The sequence below is a fragment of the Medicago truncatula genome, chromosome 8 (assembly GCF_003473485.1).
Source record: "Medicago truncatula cultivar Jemalong A17 chromosome 8, MtrunA17r5.0-ANR, whole genome shotgun sequence".
NCBI classification, from domain to species: Eukaryota; Viridiplantae; Streptophyta; class Magnoliopsida; order Fabales; family Fabaceae; genus Medicago; species Medicago truncatula.
The window spans coordinates 11,270,221-11,286,848 of NC_053049.1; positions in this window are offsets into that span (position 1 = coordinate 11,270,221).

Below are 16,628 nucleotides of genomic sequence, written 5' to 3' on the forward strand. Positions count from 1 at the left end.
TGAGATTTACCTCGTGCGAGATTGATGCCTTTCAAAATTTCTTATAGTTCCAAGTACGAAATAAATAGTTGTTTGTGCATGATAAGGACTGAACTGAAACGATCGATTAACAAGTTGTGTTGGGATTAAGTTTCATTGACCAGTCCTCTGTTGTATTTCTTGTTCGACTATATATTCCTCTTATCCTAATTATACTTTCACCTTTCACCCTATGTACATTCTGATGTCTCGAAGATAACGAGAGATCTACCATGTTCTCTAGCCTATGATGTCTTCCTTAGTTGGCTAAATAGAGTGACACTACACTAGGACAGTGTCTGTGATTGTAAACTTAACCTGTTGTCTCTCAACTAGCATGTACAAAAGCCTTTTCTCATATCCCTTACAAAGGAAGTCTTTGTCTAGTAGGGGTGTTCGGGGTGCGGTTTGGTTCGATTTTGAGGCTAAAAGTCATCCGAAACGCAAGATAAATAAGTATGCGATTTGGTTTGGTTTGGTTGACTTTTAAAATAAAGTCTGAATCAAATCAAACCAAACCAATGCAGTTTGGATTTGATCTGTTTGTGCAGTTTTTTTAGACAATTTTTTTTTTCAACGTTAAAATCAAATTAAAAAGCTAAAACGCAACATATTTTTCAGCAATGTTTTAAATTTCATCCAACATTAAAATTTTATTATTTCCATACAACAATGTTCTCAACTACGCAGACCAAATTAAAACGTAGACAAAAAGTAATCCTATTTTGTAAGAAATACACAAGACTAAAATTTTAATCATTCTCTAAGAGTTCAAGTAACACATAAATACATTTTTGATAGAAAAAACCAAGAAGAAACTTAACAAAAGAAAAAAATATGTCATTTTATTAAAGTTTTCATTGAATTTATAAGAGTATTGATCTAGATGATATATATATATATAATTAATGTTTTTCTTGTACTACGGCTTGGTTTGGTTTGGTTTGGTTCGGTTGGTAAAATCAAAACCGCAAACCGAACCAAACCATGTGATTGAGTAAAAAAATGATCCGAATACATCCGAACCAAATGCTGTTTTTTGCGGTTTTGATTTGGATTGGTTCGGTTTGCGGTTTTTCTTTTGGATTGGTTTGGTTTTGAACACCCATATTGTCTAACACTCCCTATGTCAAAACATCAATCTCAGATTGCACATCGGGGATGTATTACCTATAGAAGTAAAGACATTGATATAACTATATAGCCGATCAGACCAAGTATTTACATTAGATTCCTAATCAATTACACTTAATACCAACACGTGGAGAAATTAGTTGTACATAATGTATATAACTTACAAAGCAAAGGAGAGGATGATGATATGTTGCATCAGCCAGCTTGAAACCACAAGACTTCGTTGTTCCTACCTCTCTCTCTACTAGATAAAATATTGAATCAATTCAAATGAGGCTATAAGTCTCTATTTATAGATTTTAGAAATCATCTTTCAACAGGCAAGTGGGGTTTCTAGACCAATTTTCTCTTCTTCGTTGGGTGAGTTTTCAGCTCATCCAAGTGGGATTTAGACCGGCATTGTTCACTAGACAGGGTACTTCCTCCCCTCCAGATTTTCTCCTATTTCAGAACTTAAGTCTCTGACTTGCATAACAAGGCTAGTGGCTTCTTGATCTTTTTCTTTTTGGATCAATGCTTGCAGTTTTTATTGTGTTCTAAATAATGCACTTTGTGTTGGAAAAAACAGTGAAAGTACAAGAAATACTTGTACAAACTTGGTTTTATAATAGTTATAATATTTGGCGGTTTTCATGATTTTCGCAAAATTAGTCAATAAGTATCATGATTTATATATGTAAATTAACTCTCATTTAACAGCAGACACTCTTTGATAGACGAACCATCTATGGATATTCTATATTCGTTGGAGGAAACTTGATATCTCAGAAGAGTAACATATGAGCTCATTTGGTTGAATTAGTTACTTAAGAAGCTTCAATTCGAAGAAGCACGACCAATGACACTATATGTGATAATCAAGTTGTATTGCATATTTCCTGAAATCCAGTCTTTCATGATAAGAAAAAACATAATGACATAGACTCCCACTTTATTAGAGAGAAGATTGAATCAATCAACATCATCACAAGCTTTATCATTTCGAATGACAAATTGGTGGATGTTTTTACAAAATCCTTGTGAGGTCCTAAAATAAGTTATGTATGTAGCAAGTTTGACGCATTTGACTAATATACTCCAGCTTTAGGAAGAGTGTTGATAATTTTAATAAAAAATAAACAATAATAGGAATAGCTGTAAATACATTCTAGCTTACGATAGAAGCTTCTTAGCATATTATATTCTGCAGAATATTCATTTTGTAGTTATATTCGTTAATTGTATTAATCCCATATAAAATAGAAATTTATCTCGTTTCTATAGTATGATCATTGCCTACACACGATACCTTTATAATTGTATAATCCCATAGATAAAGCGAGAGTGAGAGACATTCCACAGAGCTTGACCTTGATCCTAACGTAAAGCTTTGTCTTTATCTATGACACAGAGTTTCACTTTAATGTCCTGAGCGTTGACCACAGTCCAGAGCATTGACCCAATCTCGAGACAGAACTTCATTTACATAGAAATTCGTGCACACTTAAACACACATCAGAGTATCCTTATTGCTCTCATATGTTGTTATCATAAAAATTGAAGGGCTTATATGTTCTTTAACCAATTTTGAGTTTGTGTTTAGGTCTGATAGGTCACAAGGGTTGTGACTGATCATTAGGATAGTGAGATGGGATCTCAGATCTAGGAGTTCCTAGGTTGAAGTCTATACGGGTAGGTCCTAGGTCTTTAGTGTAAACGAGGAGTTTGCTGAGAGCTATAGAATAAGGACTACACTATTTCCTTCCTGGTTTGGTAGCCCCCAGAGTAGGTGTGTTTGTCACCGAACTAGGTCAACAAACTCACTGTGTTCTTTACTTTCCTGTCATTTATTTTCTTGTTTTTATTTCTGTTTATTTCATGATGTTGGAACATTGAACGGAACATTGAAAACGTTTAAACATCGTACAAAACAAATTAAAACAAGTGCGCTAGAATTTCAGATTATATTGTGTGATACATATGAAAATTAAATAGATCTCAACTCATAACTAAATAAAAGACTTGCATTACTAAAACCCAACTATAAATAGAGGTTCATATTAGAACCCTAATCAAAATGTGTTTAGTTACTAATGGTAACAAAAGATATGATACAAAAGAAATAAAACTTACTATAAGAACAAAGGTTGAGGAGAGACTCCTCGTTGATGTCCATGGTGCTTGCCTTCCTCTTGAACTGTCAAGTTCTGAATGAATATTTGTTAGTGGAAGTATTTGTATAATTATAGACGGGATGGGAAAATGAGTTTTAATTCCCTTAAATCCTTAGAGAAAATACAACAACACATTGTATGCGCGCCGCATGTGGGGCTAGGCGTGTGGCAGCTAACAAAGAAAAATGATCTCGGTCCCAAACGCCTGGGGCGCGCGAGGCTTGGGGCTTCAACCTCCAGTGTTATTTTTGACCTTTTCTTCGATTCTTCAAGTATTTTCTTTTTCTGTTTGGACTTGAGACAAAATTTTCCCAACTTGTAATGTCTTCAAAGCCTTCTTGAACATCATTATATGTCTTTCAAAACATCCATGAGTTGTTTTCCTTTGCCATATTACATTATTTCTCAGTAAAAGACTCAAAAGACCTATGAAATTGTCTAGTTTAGAGAAGAAATAGAATTACATGACTCGATTGAAAACATTACAGAATGTTCCTTAAACCATGGGTAACTTCTCTAAAACTTATCTCTATTGAGTTAAATGACTAATAAAATGACTGAAAAATATGTTGAAAATAATGTAAGATGACATGTCATTAGTGTGTTTATCACCTACAAATAAAGAGGATTTTTTATATCCTAGCACAACAATAAGTATTATGTCGGTTTTATCAAAAATAAATTATTGAATCACAGACGCCGCACTTAGCTCGAATTCGCTCGTATTGACAGAATTTCTAAACAAAGTCTTATAAAAGCTTTCTGTTTAAGTGGGATAAAGTTGTGGAGGGATTAGGTTTTAATAGTTTTTCCTCATATTGTTCCTCTTAATCGATTGTATACTATTTATGCTTCAAATATAACTTCACCTATTCCTCAACATACATCTTCATTCAAGGTTAACAATGTGAGATCCATTGAACCAACCGACTTTTGATGCATCAGTGGCAAAATAACCAATTGTTTCAATGGCATACGCGCAGATAGTTATACATGAATATATACCTACCTACTTTTTCTAATGTGATAACACATATACATTATTTAAACCATGCAATTTAGATGGTAACACCGGTTAAGGCTCTCACTAAATCAAAAGATCAATTGTGGAACACTACATTGTCAACAAAGCATTAAGAACGGATTTAAACAAAAGTTTAAATTGAATTCATAAATAATATACGACCAAACAAATTAAAAGTACTACATAGAATACTAACTATTTACATCTAATTCCGACACAAAATAGAGTTTAGTTACCCATGGAAAGCATAAATAACAAGATAATGTTGATGGAAGTTGGAGAAGCATCAACAAGCTTGAATACAAGCTCCCTAACCCTCCTACGGTGGCTCACTCCTTCTTCTATCTATTTGTCGAAGTTACAACTGGTTAGGTTTGCAAGAAATGAGCTACATCTCTATTTAGTGTTTGCTCTTGTTTTATAGTGAGAGGGTTCTTTAATTTTAATTTTAGTATTGCAACACCTTTGTCTAACAGCGGCGGTTTCTGATTTCAAGTTCTTCAAAGCTACTTTTGGGTTTGCAACGATCTGCTTCTGGATTTGTGAAGTTTTTACTCCTTAATCCTGTCTATGGTGCGACGGGTTTTCTGTTCGCATCATAAATGATTGTTGTTCGGTTGAGCAGAAATGGTTGTGTTTACTTAATGTTGATGTTGATTGTAACTATATATAATGTTGGTTTATGGTTAATTATCATGTTTGCGGTCTGATTCATTTGTCGAACTTCTTGATATGGATCCATGTTTGATTAGGCTCATCTCTAGATTTTTACTCGCAATTGAGAACACACCAAGATTTTTCAACTTAGTTCCACGCTCGTACGTGGTTTGCTGGGTTGTTCTTGTGGTGGATTGTATTTTTGCATTGGTTTCTTTTTAACATGCATGGTTGGTTCTAGACCACTTTTGGGTGGTTTCATTGGGTTATGTATAGAGTAGTGATATTTGAACAATCTTTTGAGACAACTTTTGGTACAACTTCTTTTTTCTCACTTTTCATTGGTAAAAAACAATGGAGAGAGAAAAATGAAGAGATGGAATAAAAACATAATGTGTGTATGAGAGAGAAAGTTGTCAAGAAGTTGTCACAAAATGGATGTACAAATATCATTTCTCTTATGTATATGACCCCGGTATTTTGTATCATCTTTTCATTTGCACCCTATTTGCTTAAAAAACAAAGAGCCGTGTTAAATGTTTGACCAACTTTTTACTTTAATTTTATTTTTATCTAAACTTACTTTTTTTTTCTTTTCATTTTTCAATAATGTGATTATTAATGAATTATGAAATACATTTTATCCCTGACATCGATTGATTTTTACAAAAGGAGCTTTATTTCCACGGAGTGATGATTGATATAAGTATCCACAATTAGTGTTTGAGACATGTCATCTAAGATTATCTCTAATCGAGAAACTCATGATAAACTAAAAAAAAATACATCCTTATCTTAATGCTTCGGCGAGTGAAAGTTCAGAGAAACATGTGTTATAGTATTAATGTTGTGGATTTTTTTCCTATCCAGTTTTCATAAAAAAAAAAAAATGAGGGAGGGGAACTTTTATTAATTAAAGTGGAATTATAGGCCATTAAATAATGGTCGCGAGAGGATATGAACTTTGTATCTTAAGGCTTTGTTTGGGAGTTTATAGGAGAGAGGAAGGGAAGGCTTTAGAGGGTTGAAAATATAGGAGAAAATGGTAAAATCAATATATTTTAACTTAGTACCTGTGAGCTTAGCTCAGTTAGTATGGATAATTTGAACCCCGGTCACCACCAAAAAATATATTTTAACTTTAAGAATATTATAACTACATAGGTTAAATTTGAAGAGTTCATGTAAACCACCACCACCCCCCCCCCCAAAAAAAAAAAAAAAAAAAAAAAACTCTCCCCGAAGCTTTCCCCCTCAATTCTACTTGCTCCATTTTTTTTCTAAACCCCTCCCCTCTTTTCCCCTCCAAACTCACAAACAAAGTCTAAGGTTATAAATCTAAGCTCTTTCCACTTACCTAACACCTCAAGTATACTTTTTTCTTATCTAATTTCAAAAGAAAGTTTACATTTATCCCGTTATTTATTGCTTAAATTATGATCTTCTTTGCCCCTTTTCCGTCAGTCAAATCCGTGTTTATTTTTCATCTATATTACCAGACTTGGATCCTTTACGATTGGTTTTATTGTGTTGCGAATCCACTTAGTATATACGCATGATCTATCCATTTCAAAAATCTATAGACCATTGTATTTTAAGATTGTAAAATCAACTATCCATGGCTCTATGCTTCAACCTAGTTTAAGGATAAGGTAAAGAATTTATATTTGCTGCTCTTAAAAGGATTTATTAGCATTTTGGTCTCTATTTAGTACTCTTTTTCATTATTCTACATTAAAAATTAAAAAATTTCATGCCACTCTAGATCTCTTTCAATCAAACATTGCTATTGGCTGGTCTGAGGATCTCATGAAGACCCCATATCATTGATCTGATAAAGGTATGTCTATTTGGATGTTTATAAAGAAGATATGAATTAAAAAATTTAAGATTTAATTATTTATGTTAGAAATTTCTATAAAAAAAATAAAAAACAAGTCAACATTGTTTGGCGAAAATTCGATCAACGAGGGCATATTTGAGTTTTCGCCAAATTTTTTATGTCGGCGATGTGAATGAGACTGTTGATACTCATCACACACCTTGCTTGTAAGATTTTTTTTTAATTACATATACGGACTTTATTTTACATATGCTTGATAGCCCTATTGGTTTCCCTGTTATATCAAACTCGCAAAAATATGCCCCTTTTTTTAATTGAATGTCACTCCATTATTACATTTGCTGCAATTCTGATCCTAATTCATATATTTAGCCTCCAAAAAATTGATTTATGGCCATAAGAGCAGTCATTGTGGCCGCAATCTTCAATCAATAGAGAAATACAGTTTTTGAAACCAAAATTAACCTTTTTTAGGGGGAAAAAAACTATTTTTGGGGCCAAAAATCAAGCTTGGGCCAAAATTGCAAGAAATGTAATAATGGAGGGTTGGAAAAGAGGATTATTTTTGTAAATTTGACAAAATTTAGGGACCAAATGGTGCGACGGGTTTTCTGTTCTCCTCATAAATGATTGTTGTTCGGTTGAGCAGAAATGGTTGTGTTTACTTAATGTTGATGTTAATTGTAACTATAATGTTGGTTTATGGTTAATTATCATGTTTGCGGTCTGATTCATTTCTTGATATGGATCCATGCTTGATTAGGCTCATCTCTAGATTTTTACTCGCAATTGAGAACACACCAAGATTTTTCAACTTAGTTCCACGCTCGTACGTGGTTTGCTGGGTTGTTCTTGTGGTGGGTTGTATTTTTGCATTGGTTCCTTTTTAACATGGTTGGTTCTAGACCACTTTTGGGTGGTTTCATTGGGTTATGTATATGACCCCCGGTATTTTGTAACATCTTTTCATTTTAATTTATCTATTTTAGTGGTTGAAGGTGCCTCGCCATTTGCATCCTATTTGCTTAAAAAACAAAGAGTCGTGTTAAATGTTTGACCAACTTTTTACTTTAATTTTATTTTTATGTAAACTTAATTTTTTTTTCTTTTCATTTTTCAATAATGTGATTATTAATGAATTATGAAATACATTTTATCTCTGGCATCGATTGATTTTCACATAAGGAGCTTTATTTTCACGGAGTGATGATTGATATAAGTATCCACAATTAGTGTTTGAGACACGTCATCTAAGATTATCTCTAATCGAGAAACTCAAGATAGACTAAAAAAAAAAACATCCTTATCTCAATGCTTTGGCGAGTGAAACGTTCAGAGAAACATGTGTTATAGTATTAATTAATGTTGTGGATTTTTTTCCTATCCAGTTTTCATAAAAAAAAAAAATGAGGGAGGGGAACTTTTATTAATTAAAGTGGAATTATAGGCCATTAAACAATGGTCCCGAGGGGATATGAGTTTTGTATCTTAAGGTTTTGTTTGGGAGTTGCAGAGAGGAAGAGAAGGTTTTAGAGTGTTGAAAATATAGGAGAAAATGGTAAAATCTTTCATATTTTTGGAAAGAGTAACTTTTTAGAAATGATAAATAAATGCTTATGATTAATATATTTTAACTTAGTACTCGTGAGCTTAGCTCAGTCGGTATGGACAATGCATAATATATACAAGGTCTAGGGTTCGAACCCCGGCCACCACCAAAAAATATATTTTAACTACATAGGTTAAATTTGAAGAGTTCATGTAAAGTTTGTAAACACACACACACACACACACCCCCCCCCCCCCCCCCCCCCCCCCCCAAAAAAAAAAAAAATTCTCCTTCAATACAATTTTTTAGTTCCTCCAAATGACGAAGATTTTGTATTATGAAGAAAAATAAATTCCCCGAAGCTTTCCCCTCAATGTCCTCTATTTATTCTACTTGCTCTTTCCGTTTTTTTCTTCTAAACTCCTCCCTTCTTTTCCCCTCCAAACTCACAAATAAAATCTAAGCTCTTTCCACTGACCTAACACCTCAAGTATACTTTTTTCTTATCTAATTTCAAAAGAAAGTTTACATTTATCCTGTTATTTATTGCTTAAATTATGATCCTCTTTCCCCTTTTCCGTCAGTCAAATCCGTGTTTATTTTTCATCTATATTACCAGACTTGGATCCTTTACGATTGGTTTTATTGTGCTGCGAATCCACTTAGTATATACACATGATCCATCCATTTCAGAAATCTATAGACCATTGTATTTTAAGATTGTAAAATCAACTATTTATGGCTCTATGCTTCAACCTAGTTTAAGGATAAGGTAAAGAATTTATATTTGTTGCTCTTGAAAGGATCTATTAGCATTTTGGTCTCTATTTTGTACTCTTTTTCATTATTCTACATAATAATTTAAAATTTTCATGTCACTCTAGATCTCTTTCAATCAAACATTGCTATTGGTTGGTCTGAGGATCTCATGAAGACCCCATATCATTTATCTGATAAAGGTATGTCTATTGGGATGTTCGTAAAGAAGATATGAATTAAAAAAATTTAAGATTTAATTATTTATGTTAGAAATTTCTATAAAAAAAGAAAAACAAGTCAACATTGTTTGGTGAAAAGTCGTTCAACGAGTGCATATTTGAGTTTTCGCCAAATTTTTTATGTCGGCGATGTGAATGAGATTGTTGATACTCATCATACACCTTGCTTGTAAGAATTTTCTTTTTTAATTACATATACTGACTTTATTTTACATATGCTTGATAGCCCTTTTGGTTCCTCTGTTATATCAAACTCGCAAAAATATGCCCCTTTTTTTAATTGAATATCACTCCATTATTACATTTGTTGCAATTCTGATCCTAATTCATATATTTAGCCTCCAAAAAATTGATTTATGGCCATAAGAGGAGTGATTGTGGCCGCAATCTGAGAAATACAATTTTTGAAGCCAAAATTCACCTTTTTTAGGGGAAAAAAAACTATTTTTGGGGCCAAAATTGCAATAAATGTAATAATGGAGGGTTGGAAAAGGGGATTATTTTTGTAAATTTGACAAAATTTGGGGACCAAATGGCAATTAAGTGCTTTATTGAATACATCTTTAAATAATTTTTTATCCTTTCTCAATATAAAATATAATTTAATTTATTATTGTCTAATTATTATTTAGTTTTTTTTTTGACAAGATAATTATTGTCTAATTATTATTTAGTTATTTTATTATTATCATTAATATAATTACTTATATGCGTGGGCGATGAAGCAAAACTCGCTTGTGGTTCACCCCATAGTCATAATAACTAGTAAAGATAACCAGCAAACACACTTAAATGATTTTAAAGAAGAGTTGGACTTGTATCTATGTAATAGATGAAAATGGTTGTTCCTATATGTAGATATGAGGCAAAATGTTATTTGATCCAAAAGGATCAAATTAGATTTGATTGTTCCCTAAACAAATCTGACATGGTCCATAGTAAAATCATTTGTTTTAATAATTATACAATTAGAGACGTGAGCTATTTTTCCAACATAAGTTAGCACCAAACAAAATATTTGAAAGTTGTTGATGTTTTAAGCAAATTTTTGTTATGATTTTTTTTTCATTTCAATGATTTTTTTTTTTTAATATTGTAATGTGATTATTTATATGAAATAGGAAAAAGATTAACGTCTGATGTGGAAGTTAGGAATATGCAAGAGTCTGGTCTTCCTCTGGTATGGATCTTAACCATAATTTTCGTTATTCTAGTTTCTAGTCTTTTTCATTTTTGAAGAAAAATATATAATAAATAAAAGTCTTCTTTGAAATGATGTTATTTATTTTGTGTAATATTAATATATTGTTATTAATGTATAACTCTATGCTTTCTTATTAAAATTTATACTCTTTTTTTTTGGTTCAATAAAATTTACACTCTCTACTTGTTCTTCTTTGAAAAAAAACCAATACAATGTTGTTATTAAATAAAACTATTTACGTCCCCATGAGCTTAGCTCAGTTGAAAGGGACATTGCATAATTTATGCAGGGGCCGGGGTTCGAACCCCGGACACCCCACTTCTCGACAATTAATTGTGTGAGCTCTAGCCATTAGATTACTAGACAAAAAAAAAAAAAAAAAAAACTATTTACAACACAAGATGTGGATATAATTGAAAATTACAAATGTCGTCATTACCCAAAAAATGAATCAAAGCTTAAAAAACACAAACAACATAACTAAAGATAAATGGTACAAAAACTCAATGTCGACAAAGTGTCAAAACACAACTAAGGTACTTAAAAACCTATAAAACCTAGACACCTTTGCGGTTGATTAATACACCGTTTATGAACTTTAAAAATAAACCCCTTCACATGAGATTTAAATCAACCCCTTGATAAAAGCTTAATGTCATCAACTATTTGACGTATTAATTCCAATATTATTCAAAATAACTTTATTCATTGATTTCTAAATATACCAAATAAAACAAAGACACCTTCATGAAAACACTTTTGGTCTAAGAAATATTATGAAACATAATCGCTTAACTATAGAAACATCATTATTTATCAACATGTCGTAAGCATCGTTGATTATATCACGACCCTCATGAACATTATTTAAAGACTATGATAAAAATAACCTTAGCCACAAACCCTTATCCTATCTTAACTTCCAATAATATACCTAATAATGCAATATCAAAATTTCTCTAGTAACGAACACCTAATTCACCTTATATTTTGTTAAACATGCCTTATCCAATTTAACCCCATTAGTTACGTGAGCCTTTCTTAGAAATGGTGGTTGGGCCTAACACAACCCCACAAAACCGGCTTGTAAGGTGAGGATTGCCCCCACTTATAAACACATTGTCAGGCCATGTCCTGTCCGATGTGGGACTCTTAACACACCCCCTCACGACCAGCACTATTGGGCTTGGTTCGTGGACATAAATGGTGGGTGACTCGATAGCGGAAACCTGATAACAGGTGGCCCAATGGATCTTGGAGAGGCTCTGATACCATCTTAGAAATGGTGGTTGGGCCTAACACAACCCCACAAAACCGGCTTGTAAGGTGAGGATTGCCCCCACTTATAAACACATTGTCAGACCATGTCCTGTCCGATGTGGGACTCTTAACAGCCTTACTACTCTAACCCCATAAAAAATGAGCTTAAATCTGGAAATGGTACTTAGAGGAACTTTGAATGGTGAAATGAAATAAAGAAGCAATGCGACTAATGTATATTTTAAGAGAACTAGCGACCATTCAAGGATAAGTTACGTGAATCCCACACTGAAAGTTTATTTTTAATCATTTTAATCACAAGATTTTAAAAAGATAAGCTATTGGTTTAAACGCATTTTTGGCCCCCTAACTTTGGCCCCTATTAAAAAAAATTACTTTTCAGCCCCTTAGTAAGAGGGAAAAGTTAAGGGTTGTTACCAAAATCATAACTATGGCAAAGTTAGGGAGCCAAAAGTACGTTTAAGTATAATCTATTTGGGTTGTTACCAAAGCGTAAATTTAAATAAAAAAAATTCGTTTTGAAATTCCAAAATACTTATATTTGCATATAACCAATAAATTTGCACATTAACACAGACAAGAAAACTTTTATGAAAATTCATTTTGAGTTCCGAAAGAAATTCAAATAAAAGAATATTCATCTTATTTCTCTAATGTTAGACCAACTATTTTACCCATAATCAATGTATCATCAACAAATTACAAATGAGAAATCATGTAATCTTCTAAACACACATTAAAGTCATGAAAAATAATCAAAATCACCAATGAGAAAGGAATTTAATCCTTCAATAATAATCAAAAATTAAAATGTAGGTAGAGGGTCGACCTGAAAAAGTCCTCACCTCAAAGAAAATTATATAGTGGAACTCCCAAAAATAACATTGTTGTTGTGGGTGAATTAACACATTTCAAGATACATTACCTACGTCATGTTGGAAAATTCAATTTAATCATCACTGAATCCCAATAATCTCACTACACCGAACCATATAAGCTTCTCAAAATCAACTTTAAATATAACTAACTCATTCTTCATATTCTTAACTTCATTCACCATTACGTTCGAAATCAAAATGCCATCAAAATATTAACTTTAAATCTCCTTTTAACAAAAGCTTATTAAGACTCTAAAATAACAAGCCAAATAACATTTCTTAATCTATTAGTAAGTATGTTTGACAACCCTTTATACGTGTAACCCACCAAGAAGATAGAACAATAATTAGAGAGATATTATGGATTATCTTTTTTTGTGATATGCCGCAAGCGCACAGTTTTATCACATAGTAAAAATATCAATCCAACAAATGATAATTATCAATTACTTTTCCAGATTTGATTAGCTAAAAAGATTGAATTTTTAAAATTTTATTATTGGTATGAAAATTTACAATAAATATTAAAGTTTCTTAGGATTGTAGTTTCACCACAATGATGGAGACTCTAATCCCAATTTTTTTTGTCTGAACTAAGACTTTTTTTTTTTTTACAAGTTGAAATAAGACTTAAAATGACAAAATATATTCACCTTAACCTTGAACTTCCACTTTTCTCGATTGGTTATTGACAATGACTATGTATGATATGCCCTCAAACCTTTCCATGTCATCAAAGATTTTATGAGATCCTTAAAAAAAGACTTTATGTGATCGATAATATATCGATGATCCTAATTTTTATTAATTATAGATTTTTTTACTTGCCTATTTGTCCAAACAATTATACTAGTTATAGTGAAAAATGATAAAATATAAATACTTTTGGACTTAAATGGGAACAGTAAATAATTTTTTTTTCAAAAAAAGTAGTGGATAAAAGATGACCTCATATAATTTTACTCTTTTGCATTTTATGTGTCTGTTTAATTTATTGGTTAATGGGCCTATATGGATTGGGCCAATGTGATCTATGCTTGATGTCCAACCACAAGGTAGACGGTGTGTGACCTATTTTTGTGAGATAAAATTTACCAACCTACATATTATGTAAAAATCGTTTAGGATTCTAAAAATATGTATTTAGGCAAAAAAAAGTTGGAGTTCCACCTTACTTCATTTATAATAGACATGAACACAAGATATAATTAATATATGAAGCAAAAGCAAAACTCAACTTTAAAAATTGTATTTTTGTCAAAATTACATATTCAAAGAGATTTTTTTCTTGTGTACTTCTAAAATATTTTCCTTCATTTTTAAGAATTACAGCTCTATGTGGACTCCATTTAAAAAAAAAAAAAAAAAAAAAAAAACTCTATGTGAACTCTGTAACTCGTATACTCATAACAAAAGTAAGATATAAGAAAGAAATTAATCAATAAAAATAAGAAATCAATTAAGCCTAACCCAGCTGATATAGGTTGACACAAGTACACTTAGTTCAGGTAGTAATGGATCATCATTTTCTCTTGACTCAGCACCCCTCGAAAAGGGTGTTGCACCCTGCGCTTAGTTTTTATCTCTCTGTTTTTTTAGCCAATGTACAAAAAACATTGGTTTAAGTTTTTTAAAATTTCAAAACCTAGAACCAAAATAGATTTTTATTTTAAAAAATATGTAAAATATTTGTCGAATTAGTCCCTAGTATTAATACAGAATAAAATATTCTTAGATATTAATATATGCAGTTACGCAAAGAGAATATCTGATTCACACAACAACAAAAAACTAAAACCGATACTGTTAGACTTGACACCTCAAACAACAACAAAAAACTGGCTTATAATGATATTGTTAGACTTGACACCTTCACATGAGTTCGAATTTGGAACCTCACAGTTATGAACGTCTACATGCAATGAAAAAACAAAAAGTCAATGACATGATTAGTCCTTAAGAAATTAAAAACACAAATATGGTTCTTGGAAATGTAAAATACGAGTTTCAGCTAAAACAATATATAAAATATGAGTGGAAGACCCTAATATAGGAAACAAATATCATTTTTTATTAGAATAACATATTCTTAGATTGATCGTTGTGGTCACACACACATGATTTATGGCTCAAACAAAAATAAACTAACTAATATCGGTATGATTAGACTTGACACCTTTACTCAAGTTCAAACCCGGGACTTTCATAGTTGTACACGTCTACATACAATGAAAAAGATAAAGTCAAAGACCTAATTTGTCCTTAAGAAATTAAAAATACAAATATGAGTTGAATTAGTCCCTATAAATTTAAAATATAATATCCTTAGAGATTAGTTCTTACAGTTACGCCCACATAATGTAAGATTTCAAAAAATAAAATAAAATAAAATACCGATATTGTTAGTTTTGATATCTTCACCTGAGTTTGAATCTGGGAACTCGAAGTTGTTTTATTCTGCATATAATAAAAAAAAAAAAAACATAAAGTCAAAGAGCTAACTTAAGAAACTAAAAATACAAATACAGTTTTTATGAATAAAAAATATGAATTGGTCAAAAATAATATATAAAACATTATAAAAAAACGAGCCAAATAGTATAAAAACAAAAAAAGTCAAATCAGTTTCTAATATTTTCATGGAAACCGTTACTATACTATTATATCACAGATACATTTAATTACGTGTTTTCACGTTAATTATTAAATATAAAAATATATGAACTGTTATATTTATTAATTGATATAACAATTTTAGTATTTACTCTTTTATGGATATCTATAATTATTTTTCAAATGCTAAAATGTTAGTTTTACGAAATATACAGAATATGATATGAATTCGGTCACTCATAAATAATTTAACGTTCACACTAATATTGATTATATTAGTATATATAATCTATTTTTTAGGAGTCTACTTAAATTTTTTAACATTTATTTATTTTTAAATTAAAATAAAAAATATTTTAAAATAAATTTAATCAGCTTATAGTGTATAGTTCATATCATCAAAATAGAGTTGTTGGTATCGTAAAAAAAAACGAGTTCAGTCGAAAACAATGAAAAACATAAAGTCAAAGACCTAATTAGTCCTTAAGAAATTAAAAATACTAATATGATTTTTATGACGATATAAACATATGAGTTATTTTTTTGAGGAAAAATATTAATTTTTATATTTATTAATTGATGTAGCCATTTTAGTATTTACTCTTTTATGGATATCTATAATTATTTTTCAAATGCTAAAATGTTAGTTTTATGAAATATGCGGTATATGATATGAATTCGGTTACTCATAAATAATTTAACGTTTACACTAATAATTAGTATATATAATCTTTTTTTTTTGGAGAATACTTAAATTTTTTAACATTTATTTATTTTAAATGAAAATAAAATTATTATAGAATAAATTTAACCAGCTTATAGTGAATTGTTCATATCATCAAAATAGAGTCGATGGTATCATAAAAAAAAATATAGCTGTTTTTGTAAAAAAAAAAAAAGTTTTGTAAAAAAAATTCTCGCAAGATTTTAGTATTTTTTTTTTGTCAAGTAGCCTAGTGGATAGAGCTCACACATTTAAATTTTAAGAAGTGAGGTGTTTGGGGCTCGAACCCCGGCCCCTGCATTATCCCTATCAACTAAGCTAAGCTCACGAGGAGTTTAGTATTTTTTTTTACTAGTTTATAATTACTTTTGATAAGCTAATTCAAGTATGGTTTGATTTTATAATTTGTAGCATATCGTATTTTATCTCAATTTTACCATTAATATCTTCATTGACGACCTTTTATTTTAATTTTCAAATTCATTTTCTTTAGTTTTAATTATATGACATAAATAATAAAAGAATACACATCTTGTCCGAATTCTCTCCTAC